Below are 25,339 nucleotides of genomic sequence, written 5' to 3'. Positions count from 1 at the left end.
ATTATGATATGCCTTGGTGTAGTTTTCTTCATGTTTTTATGCCTTGGATTCATGGAGTTTATTGGATCTCTGGATTTATATTTTTCATCAAATTTGTAAATTCCTCACATTTATCTCGCCAAATATTTTTTTCTATGCCCTTCTCCTTTTTGAGGACTCCAATAATAAGTATATTAGGCTGATTGAAAATTTCCTACACTTCATCGATGCTCCGTTTATTTTTCATTTTTAGTCTTTTCTTTCTTTCTGGGTTTCATTGGGATTGTCTATTGTCATGTCTTCAAATTCACTAACCTGTTCTTTTGCAGTATCCGATTTTCTGATAATCCCATTTTATTTACTTTTGAATATCAGATATATATTTTTTAATCTTTATGTTTTATTTGGGTCTTCCTAAATATCTTCCATGTCTCTCCTTAATGGTCTTATGCTTTATTTTACTATTTTTTCAATTTTATTTTTATTTTTTGTTAAATTCAATTTGCCAGTGTATAGTATTTTACTTGAGCATATGGATTATATTTATAATACTTTTAATATTCTTGTATGTTAATTCTTTCATCTGGGTCATTTCTGTCTTTTTGTACTGATTAATCTTTTCTCTTATTCTGAGTGTATTTTCCTGCTTATTTGCATGTATGAGAAAATTTTTATTAGATGCTTGACATATGAATTTTATATTTTTGGATGCTGGATATTTTTTATATTCTTTTTAATATGCTTGAGCTTCATTCTGAGACTCAAACAAATTATTTTATAAGCTTTCCAATGATTACCTACAGATTTTGGTATGCAAAATCAGAGTAGTCTTTAGTTTAGGGCTAATTTTTCACTAAAATACTAAGTACTGAATACTTATTAATACTAATAATACTTATTAATACGCAATATGTATTAATACTAATAAGGCAATACAATTCTGAGTACTATACCCAATGCCCCATGTATTACAAGGTTGTTCCACTCTGTCTGGAAGGAACAAAAATTATTACAAACCCTGTATAATCTCTTGTGACTGTTTCACCTGATCCTTTATAGGTTTTTTCTCCAGAAGTAGAGATTTCATTACATCCTTGCGCTGAGCAGAATGCAGTAGAAGACTTAAGGAGAATACCTTGGAGGTCTAAAAAGTCTTCTCTCAATGCAGCTCTCTCCTTTCCAGTATTCTGACTTACAAACTCTTGCCTCTTTGGCTTCCCTGAATTCTCAATCCCATCTTCTCAGTTCAAGGAAACTACTGGGATCTGGTTCCAGCCTCTTCCTGGAAATTCTTCCTAGAAATTCTTCCTGGAAACTCAGCAGTAAGCTGAGACCATCATAGTGTTTTCCTCTTTATTTTTTTTTTAACTTTCCATAGGTATTATTGTCTTAGACTGCCTACTGTTCAATATCTTAAAACTGTTGTTTCTTATATGCTGTCCATTTTTGTTTTCATTGTTTAAGGTGGGTGCATAATGTAGTCTTGGTCCCACATCCTTAGTAGGAGTGTAAATGTGCAGGGATCTCTAATCTTTTTATTTTGTGCCATGGCCTCTATTGGAAATCTGGTGAAATCTATGTACACTTCTCATAAGGTTGTTATTAAGTTCAAGTAACCAAAGCATAGGATTTCAAAGTAAACCAATTATCCTGAAATACATTTATCAAAATATTTTTGTAAATAATTATATTGCTGTAATATATGTGCTCCTTTATTAAAACATTTAAAAATTCTAGCAGCAGGTCTAATAATTACTAAAATCTGAACAAGAGTTGAGCATAAATAATATTTCCAGATATCTGCAGAGACTATTATGTATTATGAAAATATTTTTAATAATTTCTATTGGTGACAAAAATCACAAGAATTGCTAATACTACTAAGATTTGGATTCTGCATTCATAATAGAAGGAATGCTAAATTTCAGTTAGGAATTAGTGAAATTAGAAATTCATTTTTTTTCTTATCTATGTTCATGGGCCTCTGCATTGTCCATGAACATCATGGAGGTCTATGGACCCTATTATAAGAAATATTCCCAATTCTTTGAGTTTGGGGAGTAGGCCATGACAGAATTTGCTGCCTCCAACACCCTTGTTTCTCATGCTTTCTGCTAGTTCTATACCTTCAATGTTATTGAGGTCCTAATGAACGATAGGATTGAATGGGATCATAGGTAAAGCATTTATCATTGTGCATGGCACCCAGTAAGCCCACGATAACCACAATAACATTAGCTATTCATCATTATCACCATCTCTCTCTCTCTTTTTAAAGATTTTATATATTTATGAGAGACACAGAAAGAGAAGCAGAGACACAGGCAGAGGGAGAAGAAGCAAGCTCCATGCAAAGAGCTCGATGTGGGACTTGATCCTGGGAATCTGGGATCAGGTCCCGAGCCAAAGGTAGACACTCAACCGCTGAGCCACCCAGGCATCCATCTCTATCATGGTGAGAGGGACCACTTCTGTGGCAAGGAACAGACCAAAGCATATATAATGTGAAGGGCCCCTCTTAAGGAAAATCAATAACATATTTACCTTTTGCCAGTTTTATGAAAACTTATGGTTATGTGAATGCATTACTTGGGTCTCTCCCAGAGCCTCAAAGCCACCTGGCCAAATAAGGATTTCTGAAACCTTAGTTTCTTTAACTTCATGGTAAATCTGCTTCTGTCTGATATTTTCCTCTTCCTCATCTTCATAAATCCTATCAGTTATCGATGATGGCAGAGTGATCACTTTGTCCTCATTAAGGTGGAGATAATCATGTGGGGAAATATGGAGAGGTGATAGAGATGGAAGAGAACCATGACCAGGCCTCGCCTCAATCTTTGGAGCCCTTCACTGAGTGTTTGACTCCTGGAGGGATCATTTTCCATGTTCCCAACAGCAGGTATATTAGAGTGGACCAGTGACAAAGAACATAGAGAAGAGAGGGCCCTGTTTATGTTACTTACTCTACTGCCATCACATAGTGAAGTAGTAGTAGCACATGATGGATGCTCCATGCGAATGTATCAAATCATGAATAAATGTAGTTTTATTTTACAGGAATCTTTCTTTTGAAAATGAAAATAAAGTAAAAAAGAAGGAAAGATAATGAATCCAGATACTTCTACAAATTTTTAAATTTTAACTACTGAATAAAATATGTTCTCATGCTGGGATGTAGAAAAGAGAGGTATATTGGGGTGAACAGAGAAAATGACCTGTTTAATTGTTCTTTAGTGCCTTTTCCACTGCCCTACTAGTGCTGTTATTTTTCCTCCAATTATGCCCTCCTAAACTTCCCCACTTCTAGTGTGTTATTCTTACTAGTCTCTGGTTGCAACTGAGGTGTTTGTGCACAATTCAAAATGGTAAAACTAGTAGCAACTAAAACTTATTGTGTTTACTATGTGCCAGGTTCTGAGACGTAACTGTATCATAACCCATCAATACTTTCACAATCCCTAAATATATGTATTATACTCCCATCCCACAGATTGGGAAATTAATGTTCACACAATCCAGGTAATGTGTTCCATGTCACACAGTTAATGAGTATCAAACTCAAGATTCAAACTTGAGCATTCTGACTCCAGAACTTAGGCTCAAAACTACTAAGTACTATACCACCATATTGTAGTAGAATAAAATTCAAAGGTTCATTCAGAAAGCCCCTGCATGAAAAAGGGTTATTCTATAATGAAAAGCCTTCAGCATTCACAGAAATATATATAAAAGGGTGGCAGATTAGGAGACTGAGGTAAATAAAAATTCTATTATATAAACATCAGCATGTCCCATGTGTAAATAATAGAATTGAAGGTTGTGTGTATGTATTGTGCATGTGTGAGCACACACACCTGAATGCTGGAATAGTGAGTTTTTCCTATGAATGCATCCTCAAAGCCTCATCTCAGGATAGCAAATTGCTTTCTTGCTGGGTAGTCTTCACACCATGACAGGTAGTCCTCATGGACAGAGATCTATCCTATTGCCCCAGAAATTTGCTTAGCAAAAAGTGTTCAATATACATTTGTGGAATGAAGATTATATTCTGGTACCAAAAATAAAACCAGGGAATATCAAAATGACAAGTTGAAAAATAACCTTAGAAATTAAGACTACTTGTAGGAAAAAAGGCTGCTCCACTATATAAGGATCACTAATGGGCAAGAACTCAGTTACCAAAACTAGACCACAAGTTCTTGAAGTGTATTACAAAACTTTAAGAAGGCAGTGATTCATAGCCTTTGATTCATAGTTAAATCTTACTACTACAGATCCTAGCATATAACCACCAGGCTCTCTATAAATGTTCATTGAGTGCATGAAAAAGTTATACTGTTTTAAACTATATGTTCTCTGCTGACTATACCACAGACCTTGCATTACTTAGAACATTAGTTGGTAGCAGCAGGCTTTTGCTCATTTGTTCTTTAGTCCTATGAATCACTGGGATGTCAGATACTCATGACCAAAGAGATCATCAATGGGGAATGAGCTTTGTAAAGAGCATGACTCTCTAGGCTTCATCTGAGGAGGGCTCCTATTTCCAACACATATTTGTTTAGGATCACGCTACCTTATAGCTTCATCTGCAATAGCTTTCAAGTTTGTGTATGGCTTGTCAGAAATTCTGGCCACAGGATGGGACTAGTATTGGGCCCTTGATCCCCCTCCTATGCCATCTTTCTGAAAAGAGTTGTTAGAAGTGATTCCTGTGATAAAGCAAGATATTTTGAAATAGATCAAACCAGTGACATTTGATTCTGTCTCTTTGTGGAGCGGGGCTATTTGTTTTAGTTCATGGAATAAAGCTGAATACTTGCAGACGTGCTGTTACTACTTAAAATTGAACTCTTCTCTGAACATGAAATAAAGATAGGCCACAAGTACCATTCCCAGTTCTTTCCTCTCAGTAGGATACAAAGCTTTCGTGCACATAATGAACTCAGATATTTTAATAGCTGATTTGTACCCTTCAGGCCGCTGTTGTCATAACCTCTACTGACTCACTGTGGATTATTATGTGGGCTTAGCATTATTGATTTACTTTTTTTCATATCTGTTCCCAAAGTGATAGAAATGGTCACTTCCGTTTAAAACACATTTGTTGAAATGGTGCTTTTCTTTTAAAGGGCATTTAAGTCATTTTTATTTAAAAAAATTAATTAAATTTATCTTCCTCATTTGCCTCTACAGGACCTTTTGGGAACTCGGAAATTAAATTCTCTCCTAATATTTTACTTTCCAACTTGGCAAACACTGACATTGTTTTAGATTCTGAGCAAAGTTGAAAAAAACATAGATTTCTTTTCAAAATCACTTCAAGTTTAAAACAAAAAATGATAATGAATCTGGAAATTTATCTGCTATAGTATAAGCTTTACTTTTTCTTTTTAAATAAATTACAAAGAGGTAATGATGAACATAAAAAATAACGAAATTAAAAAATAAACTAAAATAGGTGCCTGAGTGGCTCAGTCGGTTAAGTGTCTCAGGTCACGATCCTGGAGTCCTGGGATGGAGTCCCACATTGGGCTCCCTATTCAGCAGGGAGCCTGTTTCTCCCTCTCCTGCTCTCCTTGCTTGTGTTCTTTCTCTGTCAAATAAATAAAAATAAAATCTTAAAAAAATCAACTAAAACAAAAGCCACCCATGAGAGTGATTTCAACAGTAAATACACTCATTTAAAAAATGTAAAAGTATCCATATTGCCATTTAATGAATATTATGATTTTATGTAGATAAACATAATAAATTACTGAACAGAAATTTAAATACCTGTTTTTGAGTAGGCCAAATAAAAATTACTGATGTCAATAACACTAAGTAACCATTTCCAAAATAAAACAAAATACAGAGTAGATCAGTTTGCTATTTATAACTTATAATACTTTTTCATGTTTGATAACATAATCATGTAATAGACCTAATCATGTAATAAAAGTATTCTAGGACCTTTAAGAAATGTTTTAAAATTTAAAAAAATTTCCTGTCAAAGATCAAAAATGAAGATTCATTTTCCTTAAAAGTCAATATTTTCTTAAATAAAAGAAGAAAAATGTTTATAAAAACACTAATAAAACACTATAAACACTAATTGCATATAGCTTTATGATTTGTCGAGATATTTCTATACACATCTTCTGAAGAGGTAGTTAAAACCAAAGTAAAGTAACTCTCCCAAATCATATAGATGCTAAGTTTCAAAGCTGGGGCTTGAATCTAAGTCATCTGACTTTGAATCCAGTTTTTGACTAATCAATAAATACATCCTTCCCCAATATCTTCAAAAGCAATTTGACAACTGTTTTCTATATGATTGGGTGACGTTGACTGGCTCCCTTCTTTCATTTGCCTCAGCACTACTATCACCAATGGGTATTTCTTTAATGTAGTGGTTGCTGCTCTAGAGAACTCAAAGAGAGAGGAGCAAGCCATGGGCCAGGCCTTTAGGATCCGCGAGGTAAGTAGGGGAGCGAGCCAGGAAATGAAGTACTGATAGAAGGTCAATGTGTGCATAAAACAAGGGCACCAATTCTAAGTACCACTGGCCTTCACAAAAAGAAGTGTTCAGCTGGGCACTGGGGTAAAGAAGAAAAGTTCAATTTTTGGTTTTGGTCTTAAGTACACTGAGGTATAATTTACATACAATAAGATGTATCTGTTTTCTTTATACCACTCACTGACCACCACAGTCAAATCCAAGAGCATTTCCATCACTCCCACAGATTCCCCTCCAGCTTTTCTGCAGGCAATCCCTCCTCCCACCCTTGGCTTCATACATCCATTGATCCAACAGGATTTTTAAAATCAGGAAAGTGGAGAGGGTGAGGGCAACAGTGAGAACACAGGAAGGACTTAAATCAGATGAATTTCTGAACTGTTAGAGTTCCATGTTGTAAGTCTAAATAAAATTTCCAGGCAAGGAAAGAGAAGTGAGTTGGGTTTGTGGGGGGAGGGACAGCTGCCTGCTCGCCCATGTAACTCTTCCTTTCCAGCAATCTTTTCCTGGTTTCTCACCATTCATCTTACCACAACCCAGGCCCATCCACACCTATATTTATAGAATGAAATGACACCTGCAGAGCCCTGCTATATCGAGGAGCTGCAAGCTGGACCATACTGTAGCTCCAACTACCATTCCATGTCAATGAATCTTAGCCAAGACACTGCTCAAATAGTTCTTAAACTTCAGGAGATCACAGACCTCTCTCAAGAAGCTTTTGCTATTTTCCCTGGTAACATGCACCTCAGCACACAATTTCTCATTCTATTTCAGGTGGTCTTGGGACCCCCAAAACCCATTCCTGGAATCTAAGGACTGTCTTTGGTGTTCAGTGTAAAATCTTCCCACAACTATGCATTTTTCTGCACCTTCCTGCTTTGAGCAGACCAAGGACAAATATCTCATCCTGTGTAAAAAGAATCAGGAAAGCCTGTGCATCACGACTTTAAGTGCTACATTAGCATTTTCTCTGAACAGTATTTTTTGGGCTTTTATAACCCCTTATGTTTCCTTATGTTGGAGGTGGAGACATCCCACTACTTTGTACAAGGAAATAAGGTTCTGAAGAAAGACTTGTGGGGTTAGGGAATGATGTGTGGCGTGTTGAGAAGAGATGCAGCAAAAGGTAGAACACAAGACATTCCACAATTCCTTTTAGTCTGTTTCCCCCCAGTAGCTATGGGCCTAGAAGGTCACAAACCTTCCTGGGTATCCCCAGTATGCTCATATTTCAAATAAGGAGGCACTGGACTGGATAATACCTTTAAACTCAGTATTCTAGGATTCCGTTCTGATTCCCCTTACATCATACTACCCTTTATCTTTTATAATTGTAATAAACTATGCTGGACACATGAAATCATCTATAAAATATCCAGCACACACAGGCAAACAACAAGACAGCTGAAAAGCACATAAAATTGAGAAGTGATCTGGAATGTACATGGCCAAGAGGAGGCAGTTTCTGAGGGGAGAACTCACCTTCTTTAAATCATTCTCTCACAGAAGACCTTCCAAGGAAACTCACAACAAAGTGGTGCTCTGCTTTAGGGATCAACTGTCTGTAAACACACTAACAAAGTGGCATTGACAAGCACAGGAATGTTTGTTATGAGCATACTGGGTTGGGCAGGTGGCCGCTATGCCAAGGAATATCATTCCCCAATATCATCTAGTACATCATAGGTAATCAATAAATAAGTATGTCTTGAATGAATGCACGAAAAGGGGGAATTTATGTTACTTAATCTGGGCACAGAAAGGAGAACAGAGAATGAGTGAGTTATATATTTTGGGTTATTTTAACTGGGGTTATCTGATTTATTAAATATACATTTAAGATAAGCCTGTCTTGAGAGGTTCTTTGCCTGTACAACGAGCACTGAATTTGTTCTATTTGCTTCATGTCTAATTCTACTTTTAAGAGACAATTAAAATAGTGCTAAACAGTCCCCTATGCACAAGAGGTCAGCCACTCCTCAAAACAACTTTCTCTGGCTCGGTAGTTGTAGAAACTGTAATATGTCTCTTGGAGTTTCCCTAATTCTTTGTAACATTTTTAAAATAAGTACTCTGGGACAGCTAAACACATAACTTGTCATCTAAATATGTATTCAGAGACTTCTAATACATATTATAAATATGTATTTAGGGATTTTCTTACAAGGAATAAAGAGCTTTATAACAACTCCTTTGGAAAGATTGTGCTCTATTGCATTATATGTGTTCAGTCTCTTAAAAAATTCATGCTATTTCCCTGATAGACCAGGATGTATGATAAGAGATGGTAACAAGACACTGTCAGGGAGGCATGGAGCATCTCAAATTCCACATATGATGTGAAGCTCTATTCTTCATGAAGACAAGATATGTGGTGAGGAGCTCAGGATACTTTGTTTTCCTTATAAATAATGCAATACAGTTGCTCACATGTCATACAATTGCCATAAATGGGCAAACACAATCCACATGAACTGGGTCAGCCAGGTTCAAGGTAAATCTGTAAGCGGTGGCCTGCCCACAATTCTAGATGGGACAAAGAACCTGCCTTTTTATGCAGAGGGCTAAATGCAGTGAGTTCTTATGTAGGTCCTGCAATTCTTTCCCCAGACAGATCCTTTTGGCTTTGGGCACACATACTTTACTATTGTCTTGTGCAACAGACATCAGCATTTTTTATTATATACTCCATTAATAAAATGTTGTTATATCTCCAGTATATGTATATTTATCAACTCATATGCTATGTATATTGAATTTTAATAAAGCTTAATCTATGCTTTATTTCTAAATAATACATGAGTACAAGTGTTGACTATTTTTCTCCACTCCTCAATAAATTACCATGTTCTTGATTTGGGAGAAGTCAGCTCAAATTAGGAAGCATCCTCACAGGAAGCATGTCTTATCTAGACCTTTGTTGCTTCATGATAGTCTCTTCAAAACATGCAAAGAAGGGAGTCAAAGCCTGCAACCATACCAACATGTCGGCAATTCTCTGTGACCACAAAAGAAGCAATGAGTGGGGCAGAGTGTGAGTTTACATCTGCTTGTTTATTAGAATGAGATTCTGGATGAACAAAGCAACTGAGGAAATAAAGCCAGAATGGAAGGAGAAGAGGATTTGCCATGCCCCTCTCTTTGGGGAACTGGCAGGAGCTATCCCAGAAAAAAGGTGAAGACTCCAGTCTTCCCTCTGGAGGAAGGTGTCTTTTTCTTTTTTTTTAAGATTTTATTTATTTATTCATGAGAGAAAGAGAAAGAGGCAGAGACATAAGCAGAGGAAGAAGCAGGCTCCCTATGGGGAACCTGATGTGGGACTCGATCTCAGGACCCCAGGATCATGACCTGAGCCAAAGGCAGACATTCAACCACTGAGCTACCTAGGTCCTCCATGAAGGTGTCTTTTACAGGCAGCACAGGCCCGTCCAGTGATTATTCTCTAAAGCAAGGTTATTCCTTTAGCTCTACTCATGTTTCTCTTAAAACTTTTCCTTTCTCTGGTCTCCATATTAAATACCCAGAATTCTCTTTCTTTCTACATACAATAATGAGACCATGCTACCAAGAAAATATTGTGAAAAACACATTAATCTCTATTTTATTTGACAAATGTTATTGAGCTCCAACAGTCTTCCAGGTTGAGAAACAAGTGATTGATTAGGCACTACTCGACCAAGAACTACCTGCTTAAAGAGTGTGCCTGATTGCTAATGATTTAGATGTCAGTAACCAGACCTCCTAAGCCTTGCTGAGGCCATGCCACAGACCAGTCTGCCTCCCAGAACAACCTCCACCTGTAGCCTGGCCAATCAGCTGAGTCAGGTCACACTGAGATTAATTTTTACTGGAAAAGAGCCAGCTCTTCTCCATTCATTTGTCACACAGGTATAAACAAAGATCATGGCCCAGGATTCATGATACACTGAAATTAATACCTGCAGTATCATAAAGATACTCACTAGACTTGAGAAAAGAGTGGAAGACATGAGTAAGACCCTTCACACAAAGATAAGGAATAACATAGCAAAAATAAAGGGTTCAATAAATGAACTAAGAAACACACTTGATGAAATGAACAGCAGGATGGGAGAAGCAGAAGAATGAATTAATGGCCTAGAAAAGAGAGTTTTGGAAAGTAATCAAGCTGAACAAAAAAAAGAAAAAAGAATTATTCAAAGTGAGAACAGACTTAGCAAACTCAGTGACTCCATCAAACATAATAACATTCATATTATAGGAGTCCCAGAAGGAGAAGAGAGAGAAAAAAGGGGCAGAATATTTATCAGAATAAATAATAGCTGAAAACTTCTCTAATCTGGGGAAGGAAACAGATATCCAGATCCAGAAGGTGCAGAAAACCCTAACAAAGCCAACAAAAGCATATCCACATCAAGATATAATTAAAATGGGGAAATATAGTAATAAAGAAAAAAATTTAAAGTAGTAAGACAAAATAAGACAGTTACATACAAGGGAAACTACTGAGGCTATCAGGGGATTTTTCAGCAGAAACTTTCTAAGCCAGAGGGGAGTGGCATGATATATTCACAGTGTTGAACTGGAAAAAAATATGTAGCCAAAAGTACTCTATCCAACAAGCTATTATTCAAAATAGAAAAAAGTAAAGAAGGATAGTGGCATAGTCAGTTAACTGTCTGACTTTGACTCAGTCATGATCTCAGGGTTTTGGGACTGGACCCTGCATTGGGTTCTATGCTTAGCAGGGAGTATGCTTTTCCCTCTCCCTCTCCCTCTGCCCCTCTCTCAACTCGTGCTCTCCCTCTCTCTTTCTCAAATAAATAAAATATTAAAAAAAAGAAATAAAGAGTTTCCAAAACAAAATCTAAAGGAGTTCATGACCAGTAAACCAGTTCTGCAAGAAATATTACAGGAGACTCTTTGAGTAAAAGGAAAGACCAAAAGTGACAGTATGAAGGTAGGAAACAAGCAGTAAAAATAACTATTTCTGTAAAATATCAGCCAAGGAACTCAAAAGACAAAATAATATAAAATATGACACCATATATCTAAAATGTGGGGAAGAGGAGAATTAAAAATGGGCTCAAACTTAAATGACTATCAATGTAATATAGACTGGTATGTGCAGAAGATATTATATGCAAACCTAATGGTAACCACAAATCAAAAACCACTAATCAACACGCAAAGAATAGAGAGAAAGAAACATAAATATATCACTAGAGAAAACCAGCAAACTATGAAAAAGAGAAAGATAAGACCTTAGGAGAAAAATCTTCAGAAACAACCATAAAACAAGCAATAAAATGGCAATAAATACACTCCTGTTGATAATCACTTTGAATGTAAATTGACTAAATATTCCAATAAAAACACAAAGGGTGACAGAATGGATAAAAAAAAAAAAAAAGAACCAACTACATGTTACCTACAAGAGTCTTATTGAAGATGTAAAGACACATGCAGATTGAAACTGAGAGGATGGAGAAATGTCTATCATGCAAATGGATGTCAAAAGGCCAGAGTAGCAATATTTATATTAGACAAAATAGACTTTGAAACAAAGACTGTAACAATAATATATATTACATATATAATATATAAAAATAAAGAGGAGGGATCCCTGGGTGGCGCAGCGGTTTGGCGCCTGCCTTTGGCCCAGGGCGCGATCCTGGAGACCCGGGATCGAATCCCATATCAGGCTCACGATGCATGGAGCCTGCTTCTCCCTCTGCCTGTGTCTCTGCCTCTCTCTCTCTCTCTCTGTGACTATCATAAGTAAATAAATAAAAATTAAAAAAAAAAAATAAAGAGGACAATCCAACAAGAAGATATAACAATTGTAAATATTTATGCACCCAACATAAGAGAAATTAAATACATAAAATTGTTAATAACATAAAGGAACTAATGAATAATAATAATACAATAATAGCAGGGGACTTAAACAGCCCAGTCACATCAATGGACAGATCATATAAATAAAAAATCCACAAGGAAATAATGGCTTTGAGGGACACACTGGACCAGCTATTTTTAACACATATATTCAGAACATTCCATCCTAAAACAGCATAATACACATTCTTTTCAAGTGCACGTGGAACATTCTTCAGAATAGATATTAGGCCACAAAACAATTCTCAATAAATTCAAAAAGAACAAGGTCATACCATACATCTTTTCTGACCACAGCACCATGAAACTAGCAGTAAATCACAAGAAAACATCAGGAAAGACCAGATATACATGGAGGTTAAATAACTAGCTACTAAACAATGAATGAATCAATCAGTAAATAAAAGAACAAATACATAATACATGGAAACAAATGAAAATGAAAAGCAACAATTCAAAATTTTGGGGATGCAGCAAAAGCAGTTCTAATAAGTTTATAGCAAACAGGCCTACCTCAAGAAGACAGAAAAATCTCCAGTAAACAACCTAAACTTACACCTAAAAGAGCTGGAAAAAGAACAACAAATGAAACCTAAAGCCAGTAGAAGGAAGGAATTAATAAAGATTAGGGCAGAAATAAATGATATAGAAATTTAAAAAGCAATAGGATAGATCAATGAAACCAAGTCTTAACCAAATTAAGTCTCACCAGACGTATAAAGAAAAAAAAAGAGAAAGGACTCAAATAAATAAAATTACAAATTAGACAGGAGAAATAACAACCAACACCACTCAAATACGAAAATATAATGAAAAACTGTATGCCAACAAATTGGACAACCTAGAAGAAATAGATAAATTCCTATAAACATATAAATTACCAAAACTGAAATGGAAGAAATAGAAAATTTAAGCAGAGTGATTATCAGGAAAGAAATTGAATCAGTAATCAAAAAACTCCCAATAAACAAACACCCAGGACCATATGGCTTCACAGGTGAATTCTACCAAACATGTATTCACCTTAAACTACTCCAAAAATAGAAAAGGAAGGAAAACTTTCAAATTCATTCTATGAGGCCAGCATTACCCTAATACCAAAACAAACAGAAACAACAACAAAAAGGAGAACTACAGGCCAATATCACTAAAGAATATAGATGCAAAAATCCTCAACAAAATACTAGCAAACTAAACCCAATAATACATTTTTTAAAAATCATTCACCACAATCAAGTGGGATTTATTTCTGCATTGCAAGGGTGGTTTGATATTCATAAATCAATCAACATGATGCATCATATAAATAACAAAGATTAAGAACCATATGATCATTCCAATAGATACAGAAAAAGCATTTGACAAAGTACAATATCCACTCATGATAAAAACCCTCAGCAAATTAGGTTTAGAGGGAACATAATACGATAAAGGACATTTATGAAAACTCACAGTTAACATCATCCTCTATGGAGTAAAAATGAGAGCCTTTCCCCTAAGGTCAGGAACAAGACAAATCCACTCTCACCACCTGTATTTAACATAGTACTGGATGTCTTAGCTACAGTAATCAGACAACAAAAAGAAATAAACAGCATCCAAATCAGTAATGAAGAAGTCAAACTTTCACTATCTGCAGATGACATGACACCATATGTAGAAAACCCAAAAGACTTCACCAAGAAACTGCTAGAACTGATAAATGACTACAGTAAATTATAGAATACAAAATCAATGTGGCATTTCTACATACTAATAATGAAGCAGCAGAAAGAGAAATTAAGAAAGGAATCTCATTTTTAATGCACCCAAAATAATAAGATACCTAGGAATAAACCTAACCAAAGAGTGAAAGACCTGTACTCTGAAAACTATAAAATACTGATGAAAAAACTGAAAATACCAATGAATGGAAAAACATACCATGTTCATGGATTGGAAGAAGAAATATTGTTAAAATGTCTGTACTACCCAGAACAATCCATACTGTTAATGCAATCCCTATCAAAATATCAAAAGTGTTTTTCACAAACAATTCTAAAATTTGTATAAAACCACAAAACACCATGAATACCCAAAGCAATCTTGAAAAAGAAAGCTAAACTAGAGGCATCATAATTTTGTACTTCAAGTTTTATTACAAAGCTACAGTAATCAAAACAGTATGGTACTAGCACAAAAATAGACACATGGATTAATAGAACAGAACAGAAAATCTAGAAAGATACCTGCAATTATATGATCAATTAATCTTCCACAAAACAGAAAAGATTATCCAATGGGAAAAACACAGTCTCTTCAACAAATGGTGTTGGGAAAACTGGAAGCAACATGGAAAAGAATGAAATTAGACCACTTCCTTACACCATACACAAAAATACATTCAAATGGATTAAAGACCTAAAGGTGAGACCTGAACTATAAAAATCCTAAAAAGAGCACAAGCAGTAATATCTTTCACAGCAGTTGTAGCAACTTTTTTTTTTTTTTTTTTATGATAGTCACAGAGAGAGAGAGAGAGAGAGGCAGAGACACAGGCAGAGGGAGAAGCAGGCTCCATGCACCGGGAGCCCGACGTGGGATTCGATCCCGGGTCTCCAGGATCGCGCCCCGGGCCAAAGGCAGGCGCCAAACCGCTGCGCCACCCAGGGATCCCAGTTGTAGCAACTTTTTTCTAGATAGATCTCCTTGGGCAAGGGAAACAAAAGCAAAAATAAACTATTGGAACTTCATCAAAATAAAAAACTTTTGCACAGCAAAGGAAGCAACAAAACTAAAAAGCAACCTATGGAACGGAAGGAGATATTTCCAATGACATATCAGAAAGGAGGACTATTCTAAATATATAAAGAACTTACAAACTCCACCCCCCCCCCAAAATCCAATTAAAAATGGGGAAAAAATATGAACAAACATTTCTCCAAAGAAGACATACAGAGGGCCAACAAACACATGAAAACATGCTTATGATCACTTATCATCAAGGAAATGCAAATCAAAACTATAATGATATATCACCTTCCACCTGTAATAATGGCTAAAATTGAAAAACATAAGAAACAACAATGTGGGCAAGGATGTGGAGAAAGAGGAAGCCTCTTGCACTGTTGGTGGGAATGCAAACTGGTGCAGCCACTTTGGAAAAACAGTAGGGGTGTTCATCAAAAAGTTAAAAATAGAACAACTCTACAATCTAGCAATCGCACAACTGAGCATTTACCCAACAATACGAAAACGCTAATTCAAAGGGATACATGCATCCCTATATTTATAGTAGCATTATTTACAATGGCAAAATCATGGAATCAGCCCAATTGTCCACCAATTAATGAATGGATAAAGAAATGTTGTATATGTATACAATGCAATATTAATTCAGCCATAAAAAAGAAAAAGATCTTGCTATTCACTGGGTGTTATGCTGTATGTTGGCAAATTGAACTCCAATTAAAAAAAAAAAAGAAATCTTGCTATTTGCAACAACATGGATGGAGCAAGAGAATATAATGCTGACTGAAGCAAGTCAGTCAAAGAAAGACAAATATCATATGATTTCACTCATATGTGAAATTTAAGAAACATAGGAACATAGGAAGAGACATAGGAAGAGGGAGGAGAAGCAGGCTCCATGCAGAGAGCCCAATGTGGGACTCAATACCAGGACTCCAGGATCACGCCCTGAGCCAAAGGCAGACAGACGCTCAGTCACTGAGCCACCCAGGCATCCCAGTCCAAAGTACTTTTATGCTTTACTACCACCCCCTAAATCCATTGTCATGATTCAACTTATATCCCAGATGAGCCATCTCACCCTTTGAATATAACCTTTTGAAACAAATGATATTATATGGAGCTTGAATAGAGGACACTGTATGGTAACTAACCAAGTAAATGTAAAACTTAAAAAAATAAAATAAATAAAATAAAAAACTTAAAAAGACATATCACCTCAATAAGGAGATAAGTGAGTTTACTTTCTCTTTTTCCTAGTTTCCATAAGTTGTCTTTAGTGACAGTATCATAACATAATGATATCATGAAAATAGCATCACAAAATTATATTTTAAAAATCTGTGATACAAACAGGACTCAAATTATCATAAATTTTGTATTTTCCCAACAAATAAACTAGTTCAGCTAATTCTGGAGAGAACTAAGCATTTGCCCCATTATCCGTGTGACATCTGCACTTGTGATACTTATTCAAAGGAATGCAGATGGAGAAACAACCTTCCATCCTTGAAAGCTTATCCTGGGTATCAGAGGAGTTAAAGGAAATCAGCTAACCCAACACTTCACTGACTGACACTTTAATAAAGGCTTATATATTCCATCTCCATTGACAAGCCATTCTTATTCATTCAAGCTAACATGAATTTTCTTCTTTTTGAACACCCACAGCTGTCCATAGTATTTGAAGGTCATAATCTACTTTGTATTGTTAGTAACTCCATGTGTGTATGTGCGTGTATGTGCATTTGTGTTGATTATAAATTCCATGAGACTGTTATTTTTCTCTGAATTGCTCCTTAGTGCCCTGCATGTAGCAAATAGGCATAGGGGAAAAGGTCTAAGATGCAGTCATTGATGAGCAAGACAGCAGCATACTGTCACTTTCAGCCAAGGGCAGATCACTTCCAGAATAAGGGTGTGGCTGACTCTAAAAGGTTAAGTGAGCCTCATTTGGGATTCTGACCATATCTCAAAGACATTGTGACTGTCTTCTAGATCATCCATTTGTATATCATCCTTATCTACTCTCTTTGTACCCACTCTGGTCTAGAAATGATGGGTTATTAGTAAAAGGTAATGTTCTTACATGTCCTGAGAAGATCAATTTCCATGGTAAGTGATCATTACTAATTAATTTCCTAAAACTTCCTGATGTGTGAGTGTACTCCTTTCCTTCAAAAAGACTGAAGGACTTCCACAGTTGCTAATGTTTGGTGATTATCTTAGAAAAACTCTCTTTGAGAGTTATATTTAAGAGTTTGTGTTAATATCTTCTCAGTGTATTCCAGTGATTTATTACTGTATAGAAAATTACCCCAAAACTTAAGAGGGTTAAAACAATAGTAATTTTATTATCTCCCCTCGATTTGGGAAGGGCTCAGCTTGGTGGTTCTGGCTGGGTCCCTTGTGAGGCTGTAGTCATGGTGAGTAGACCTGGTGCAGCAGGTGCTACAACATCTAGGAGCTGGTTAAGCATCTCTCTGTTCATGTAGTCTCAAGATCTCCATGTGGTCACTCCACAGGGGCTAATTTGGGCTTCTTTACACTACGGTGACTTTAAAGCAGTTACTGTTTGAACAGTAACTCTGTAAAAGAGTTCATTCCACTGAGAAAAGTGAAAACTGCATTGCCTTTACACCTAAGTCAAAATGACAAAAGTCATTTTAAACTGTTCTCTATTAGCCAACATAATAGCTTGCCAAGTTTCAGGGGAAGACCCCAACTCTCAATGGGAAGAAAGTAGGGATGGGAGATAGTGTTTCCATCTTTGGAAATGCCATCTGCAATTATATATATATATATATATATATATATATATATATATAAAATTGCATTCCATGTGATTAGTAATCTTTTCAATTTGCTGAATTGTAACGCAGTTTCTACCACTGGCAAAAAAAAAAAAAAAAAAAAAAGGATAATTTTCTAGTCAGTGTAATAATCTGTAACTACTGGGTGGTTAGGGTGGGATTAGTCTTCCTGTTTTGGTTCTGGAGAATACTACTTAGGACACACACCTATGACTTATAAGAAAGGAGCAATAAGTAATAACTCTAATCTTTTTGAAATTCCTAGAGTTATAAGTTTTTAGAGTCCTGCTGTTCTCATCAGAGTTTCCCTATTCATAGCAAAGTTTTTTTTCTACACAGAGACTCAACACCCAAGAAAAGATGGCTCTTGTGTTGCATTGGAGGACAATGGCAAATATACTTCGTTTCCTGGCATTTCTGATGTAGCAAGTAACAGTAATGTAGACATCTAGAGCACTTTTCACTCTGGAAGGTGGCTATTAACCCAAACAATGTCAACCTGTAATATTTAAAACTTTAAACTTTTGGTAGCACCTCCACAGATGTTTCCTTATAATACAGCTATCAAAGGCTGGTATTAATCTCCTTTGAATGATGAGGAAAGGGAGACAAATGGGAGATCAAGTGGCATAAGTCATATAGCTTGCTGGTGGCAGAGTGGGGATAAGAACGTAGGACCCCCATTTGCAGGCTAAGGCTCCTCCTGCTCAGTTTTATGGAGCAGAACAGGCGTAAATTTTTGTGCAGCTGCAGAGACAGAAAAAGTAGCTGAGCCTCCCTTTCCTGTATATCGCAAAGTGTACCCTTTAGAAGTGTGGTTATAGACCACTTCTCTGATAGGAAGAGGTAAAGGGGAAGTCTTAGGTTTCTAATGGTCTCAAAGACTGTCGAGTAGGTAACAAATCTAGGAAACATCAGCATTTGATGTAAATAATACTGTTAATAGATTTTAACCAAACTTCACAGAAAATATTGCTGACATATTGTGGATGCAAGGTTTGCTAGTCATTCAGAGTCTCTTCTCAAGCTATTTATGCCCATTATAATATAATGACTGTAATTAGGATGAATTTTAGCTGCCTTTATAATGCTAGAAATTATATACAATGAGGGGGGTGTGGTAAACTCAGAGGAAAATATTCGTAATTCATACATTTAAAACTTAGTTAATTATCTCATTTAGTTAATCCAATATCAATAACAACCTAAGGAATTTAGGGATGTAGGTGATCTCAGTGTAGAGATGTGGCAGTCACCTCCTGTGCTCCATCCCTCCCAACCAAAGAAGCTATAGAGAAATCAGCCTTTGATAGGTTACAAATACTTTCTCTGTTTTACTCCTTGGATTGAAATATTTCATATTAACAGATATTCATAATATATTATGGTTGGGAACATATTCAAACCAACCTTTCTAAAAAAGTAAAATGTATTTGGTATGATCCCATAAAAACATTTCAGCATATGGAGTCCTCTAAGACCAGTTATTATTATTTTTTCAATCACCTGGGATCTACTATTGCCAAAAATCATGCCAATGTCTATAGTTGAAAGATAGCTATGCATTTTGAAACTCCTGCAAATAAACACTTAAAAGACAAATGGTATATCAGACTATTATATAAATGACATTTTGCCTGCATTCTTTTATAGTAATAAACATATCATTTATCTTGCTTGTTGTAACAGAATATTCCATTTTTGTCTTTGCATTGGTCATTTTTCACTACATCTTGTTCCCATCCCCTCCATTTGCATTACTGTTGTTTCTGACTAGTGTCCACTTTAGTTTCTTTTCAACATTATTTACTCTGTATTTCCTTACTCTGTTTAACCTGACTTTCACTTTCCAGAGTGAAAAAAATCCAGAGGATTTTTTTTTACATTAAGTCCAATTACAAGGGTGAAGAACATACTTTGGGATTAGGAATGATTGCTCAGGAAAGAGAGAGAGATTGGAAGGCATGTGATCTACATAAGTGACATAGTTCATATATATGTCTAAGAAAGACCAAATGAGACTCATAAAAAAGATACAAAATAGTATTATATAAAGTGAGTGTCTAGAAGCTAACAGGACACTATAATTAACCTCATAGGGCTGCCATGTAAATCTAAGTGTGAAGCAGAGTATCAGAAGGATGGTGGCATTTCAAAGGAAAAAGAAGGAGCAAGTTACACAAGGTGATGACAAATAGATGAGCTTAGTTGTAGTGTTTGGTTTCCTAAAGGTCAAGAAAAGATAAGCTGAGTTACAGCAATAGATTCTCATGCGTGTTCCATAAATTTGTCACAATTCTCCTTCCTTTTTTTTCCTTTTCATGTGCTAAACTACCTGAATGCATATACTTTAAATTATCTCAATATCCTTACCACTAACTTCCTTCATGTCAGACAACCTAGTTGCATTTCATTTTGATCAACAAGAAGTTCTCAGAGATCACCAATGACCTGATTTATTTTTGTTTTTGAGCTCAGCCTCTCCTATATTAGGCTTCATTCACCATCATTTTCCTGACTTTATTTCAGAAACATTGTACACTTGGTTTCTTTTCTAGATTGAGGCCTGCCAAAGACTTTCTTAAAAAGTGGTTGTGGGCAGCCTAGGTGGCTCAGAGGTTTAGCGCTGCCTTTAGGCCAGGGTGTGATCCTGGAGACCCAGAATCCAGTACCACGTCGGGCCCCCTGCATCGAGCCTGCTTCTCCCACTGCCTGTGTGTCTGCCTCTCTCTCTTTCTCTCTGTGTGTGTCTCACTCTGGTCTCTCATGAATAAATAAATAAAATCTTAAAAAAAAAAATGTGGTCCTCCCATCTCCTTCATGCATAAATGGCAGTTCTCTTCCAAAGTTTAGTTGGGGTTCTTGTCCTCTTTCCTCAATGTTCTGTTCTTTTCCAGTCAATAATTCCCACATGCGACCCAATACATGTTTGCATGTAACTCTCCCAATGCAATCCCCAGCCCCATATTTCTTACTGACTATAAGTTGTCATCACAGATTTCTTGCCAATAATAAGTGAAATGTAACCTCAGCCAAGTTTGTTATAAAGTCACTATTCAAAATTCATGGCAAACCCCCACTTTCCTGTCTTTTTCTTTGACTTTGTTGATGATGATGATAATTTCTTAACTGCTTGTGCCCTTCCTCATGGGAGGACATCTTCAGGTTCTCTCTTTCATTTCTTCATTCTGCCTATATTTCTTTCTCCCTTTTAAGTCTTAGACACATTTCTTCCTCTGTTTCTGAAACTACAGTCTTCATCTAATCTCTAACACAGTCACAACTGTTCAAGGCTATTCACCACCCCCCTGGTGTCTATCCCTTCTTTTGTTCTCCTAAATTCAACTTATATGTGAGCAACTTGCTTTTATGTAACTCTCCCGACTCATCATAAAGCGTGTGCTCAATAAATGTTGGAGGTTGACATTTCCTGTCACCTGAGACTATACCTTAGATGCATTGTATTTCCCCCCCTTTTTTCCTTAGTGCCTGGAATACTTTTTGAAATGAAACTATAATCTTCCTTGTATTCAAACTCCTCTAGGTAATTGTGATCTTTTGGGGAAAAAAATTTAGTAGTATCTTTGTGAAGGATTTTTAAAGATTTAAGTGAGTCTTTTTCTTTCCTTCCTTCTTTTTTTTTTTTTCCTTGAGATCTCACAGTTACTTTTTATCTGATTTTTATTGTCTGCTTAATTTGGCCTCTAAGCCCACAGGGCAGAAATTAGGTATAAAAGTGTTCAGTCATGAGAACAGCATCGGCACTTAGTCAATAATGCACTGTCTACTTCTAGCTCTGCCTTTGCAAAGTGAATGAGAAAATCCCACACGGAAAAGGCTGTAATGAAAAGATACACCATGGCCAAGAGGATATTGTACAGATCATATCATCACTTAGGTCACATGATAAATTTTCTCTGTAAAGGAGAGTTCACACATTCAGAGAAGAAAGTACATCCAAAATTACAGTGTTGGCACAGATCAGACCAAATTGTTTCAGTTGTTTCTAGTAACCATATAAAAAGAAACACAGAATAATCTTCAGTGGGGTATAATTAAAGACTTCTAGAGAATTGATCTGTATAAATACATAGATTGTAAGTATTCAGTTTATATAAGTTTTTAAATAGAAGTGAGCTGACTCGCAAACATTATTAAAAATGTACACAAACTACTCGCTTCTTGGTACATAGCTATTATTTGATTACAAAAATAAAACATAGCTAATGAAATAATTTTCAGAGTATATGCTCAAATTAATTGGCCCAGTGGTCTAATTATAACATGCAAAGAATACAAGGTGATCCCCTTCTTTCATTGCATAGAAATCACAAATTAAAAATTCACAAAGCTCCAGTTTTTACATGAATGCTTTTTAGCTTCCCTCTTTAAATTGGTAGACTCAAATGTTTTTATCCTTTCCCCTTCTACTTGTTCCTAAAATGTCACCCTACCACTCTAGCTGCTTACCTATTTACAAGGTATTGCTGGGAGATAGCACCACCTCAAATGCATCTGCTAAATATGATGCACATCTGTGTTACAGATACTGTTCTAGACATTTGGTATATAATAGTGGGCACAATCAACAAAAATCCGCTCCCACATGGAGTTTACATTCTAAAGGTGGGGGACAAACAATAAATGAAATGAAATAAATGAAAAAATTACATGGATAAGCAGAATTAGGGATACCCAGGGTGAGGACAAGGACAAATGATCATGGTAGGCCTCATTAAGGAAATATTTGAGCAGACTTAAATGAGGTGAAGGAGTTAGCCATCTGTGGAAAGAGCATACCTGGGAGAAGAATAGCCAGGTGCAAAGGTTTTGGGGCAGGAGCATTTCAAGAGGGTCTCAGGAATGGCAAGGGGACCAGTGTGGCTAGAGCAGATGGTGGTGGGAGGTTTTATGAGAGGAGAGGGGAGACATAAGAAAGAGTCAAATCTCATAGGACATAATGAGTTGTTAAAAGGATTTTGGCTTTTACAGTGTGTGAGATGAAAATCCATTATGGGATTTTGAGCAGGAGTGACAGGGTCTTATCTATATTTTAAACGATCATCCTGGCTGCTATATTGAGATTGCTTCTAGGGAATCAAGAGAGGAAGCTAAGAGACAATTTAGGAGGCTTTTGCAGTCAAGAGATGATGGCAACTTGTATGAGAGTGGTTGCAGTGGAGGTGGAGAGAAGTGGTAGGATTAAGGATATATTTTGAATATAGAGTCAATAAGGCTTTTCTGAAAGATTATATGTGAAATATGAGAGACAAGACAAGTCCAAGATAACTCCAAAGTGCTTTCTTTGGTCTGTGTAACTGAGATGGGGAAGATACAAGTTGAAAAAACTTGGGCAGGGGGGATAAGAAATTTACTTTAGGACATGTTAAGCCAAACAATTCATTCACACTATCCAAATTCAGTAACAGTTAGAAATTAGAAGTTCCAGGAATGAGACAGCATTTATAAGCCGCTCCCTAACTTATTCCAGATTTTGCTAGAAGCTTAAGTCACAGCAAGGGCATAGAGTGAGAAAGAAAACTTGTATAGTAGGCTCATGAATCAAAGGGATTCTCAGGGTATTATTTTTGGTTCTTTCAAAGCAAACAGTAGGGAGAGGGGAAACGCAGGATGCCATTTAGAAGAAACACCAAGCCCAAGGTTTTTATTTTGTCTCACCTCTAGAAAAAATAAAATTCATAATTACAGTAAATTAGCTGAATCATCTTCACTGCTATACAGGTCTCTTGAAGGAGATTCTCCTTTAGTTGGAGGAAATGAAAGTAACTAAGAGCCAGCCAGCAAGGTTGGTATCCAAGGTGGGAGATCACTTCTTCTTCCTCTCAAACTAGATATTGCTTATTACTTTACTAATTTCAGACTGTTGTGGGTGGGGAATGATTTGGGATGAAAGAACATAATCAATATCAAGTACGCAAATGTGCAGAGGGAAATGTACACGATTTATTTTCAGTTAGACTATAACTGATTATTTAAAAACTTCCCTGACCTGCTTATAGATAACAAATAATTTTGACACATTGACTCATTCAACAGTAAATATTTAATATTGCTCACAAACATCATGGATTGTATTAGTGGTGGGGGTAAAAAACATAATAAGACATGACCCCTTACCTAAATACTACTGTGTGCCTTCCAAGCCTATATGAAGGTTACTTCTTACAATAATCTGAATGGGCTCATAACAAGATTTGGAATGGCCACAAGACAGCAACTGGCTATTATTCAGATACTTGCCTGAATAAAACACTGGAAACCTCTCTTGTAGAGTGAAGAAGGAAATCCTTTTTTAAGGGTCAGTGAGGGACAGACAACTGAACCATTATTTTAAATGTTGGTTCCAAGCAATCATTTTTCCACAATATTTTTTTACATTATAGGATTTAAAAAATTAAATTTCTATGTTAGAGAAATATTTTAAATATATATTAATTATTTAGAGTCTACTAAAGCATCACAAATATTATATGTATTAGTCAGGTCAGGCTAACAATTATGTGTTAAGAAATAACCCCCAAATCTCAGCACCATAACACAGAAAGTCAAATTTTTATTTACACTGCATATCTAATATGGTAGCAGGCTCTCCCTCCTAGAGTCACTTTGAGATCAAAATATTGGAACATTTAGCTTCCTCAGGGGATGAGATACTGCTTCACTAAGCATTGGTTTCTTACTGCCTCAGCCTGGAAGTGACTTATATTACTTACCTTAAAGCCCTAAGGCCAAAGTTAGTCATATTATTAAACTATAAGGATCCTAGGAATATGAGGAATATTTGATGAGTAATTTTCTTTTCCATATCATCTTTCTGTTTATTTTTTTAAGGAAATTAAAACAAAATAACATGACTTGGAGATAGGGTCTTAGTGACCCAAAGTATGATTCTTCTTTAAAATGTCTATAGAACTAAAATAAAATGTATGCAGAAGTCAGTGAAAAACATTTAAAAAAAACCTATCTCAATTCTTAATAAAAGTCAGACAAAAGGATCAAATTATTCTAATCTGTAGCGCTTCTACCTAGAAAGATCCCCATATGAATCCTGTCCCTCTCAAGACCAGAATAAGCCAAACTGAGCATTCTGAGGGTCTAGCAGACAGCAGCCTCAGCACCTCCCTTAGCTAAAGTGGTCACAAAGAAATTAATCTGGCCCAACGACCAGAGAGGCACACAGCCTTAGATTGCCATAGGCAGTTCATGGTTTCTCATCAGGGTCTTTGAGCATGTATATTTCAGGACATAAGGCATACATGGAAAACAGAGTTTCCACCATTCCACGAAGCCAAATTTTATCATAGAAGATGGAGACATAGTGGAGGAAGACCATAATCTATGTTGCTAATAGTTCGAAGGATTATGAATCAAAGATATGGACTGAGATGGTTCACCAACCAGGCTGCTTCTA

The sequence above is a fragment of the Canis lupus genome, chromosome 32 (assembly GCF_048164855.1).
Source record: "Canis lupus baileyi chromosome 32, mCanLup2.hap1, whole genome shotgun sequence".
Classification (NCBI taxonomy): Eukaryota; Metazoa; Chordata; class Mammalia; order Carnivora; family Canidae; genus Canis; species Canis lupus.
The sequence above is the reverse complement of the archived record's forward strand: the minus strand, read 5'-3'. Positions refer to the sequence as shown.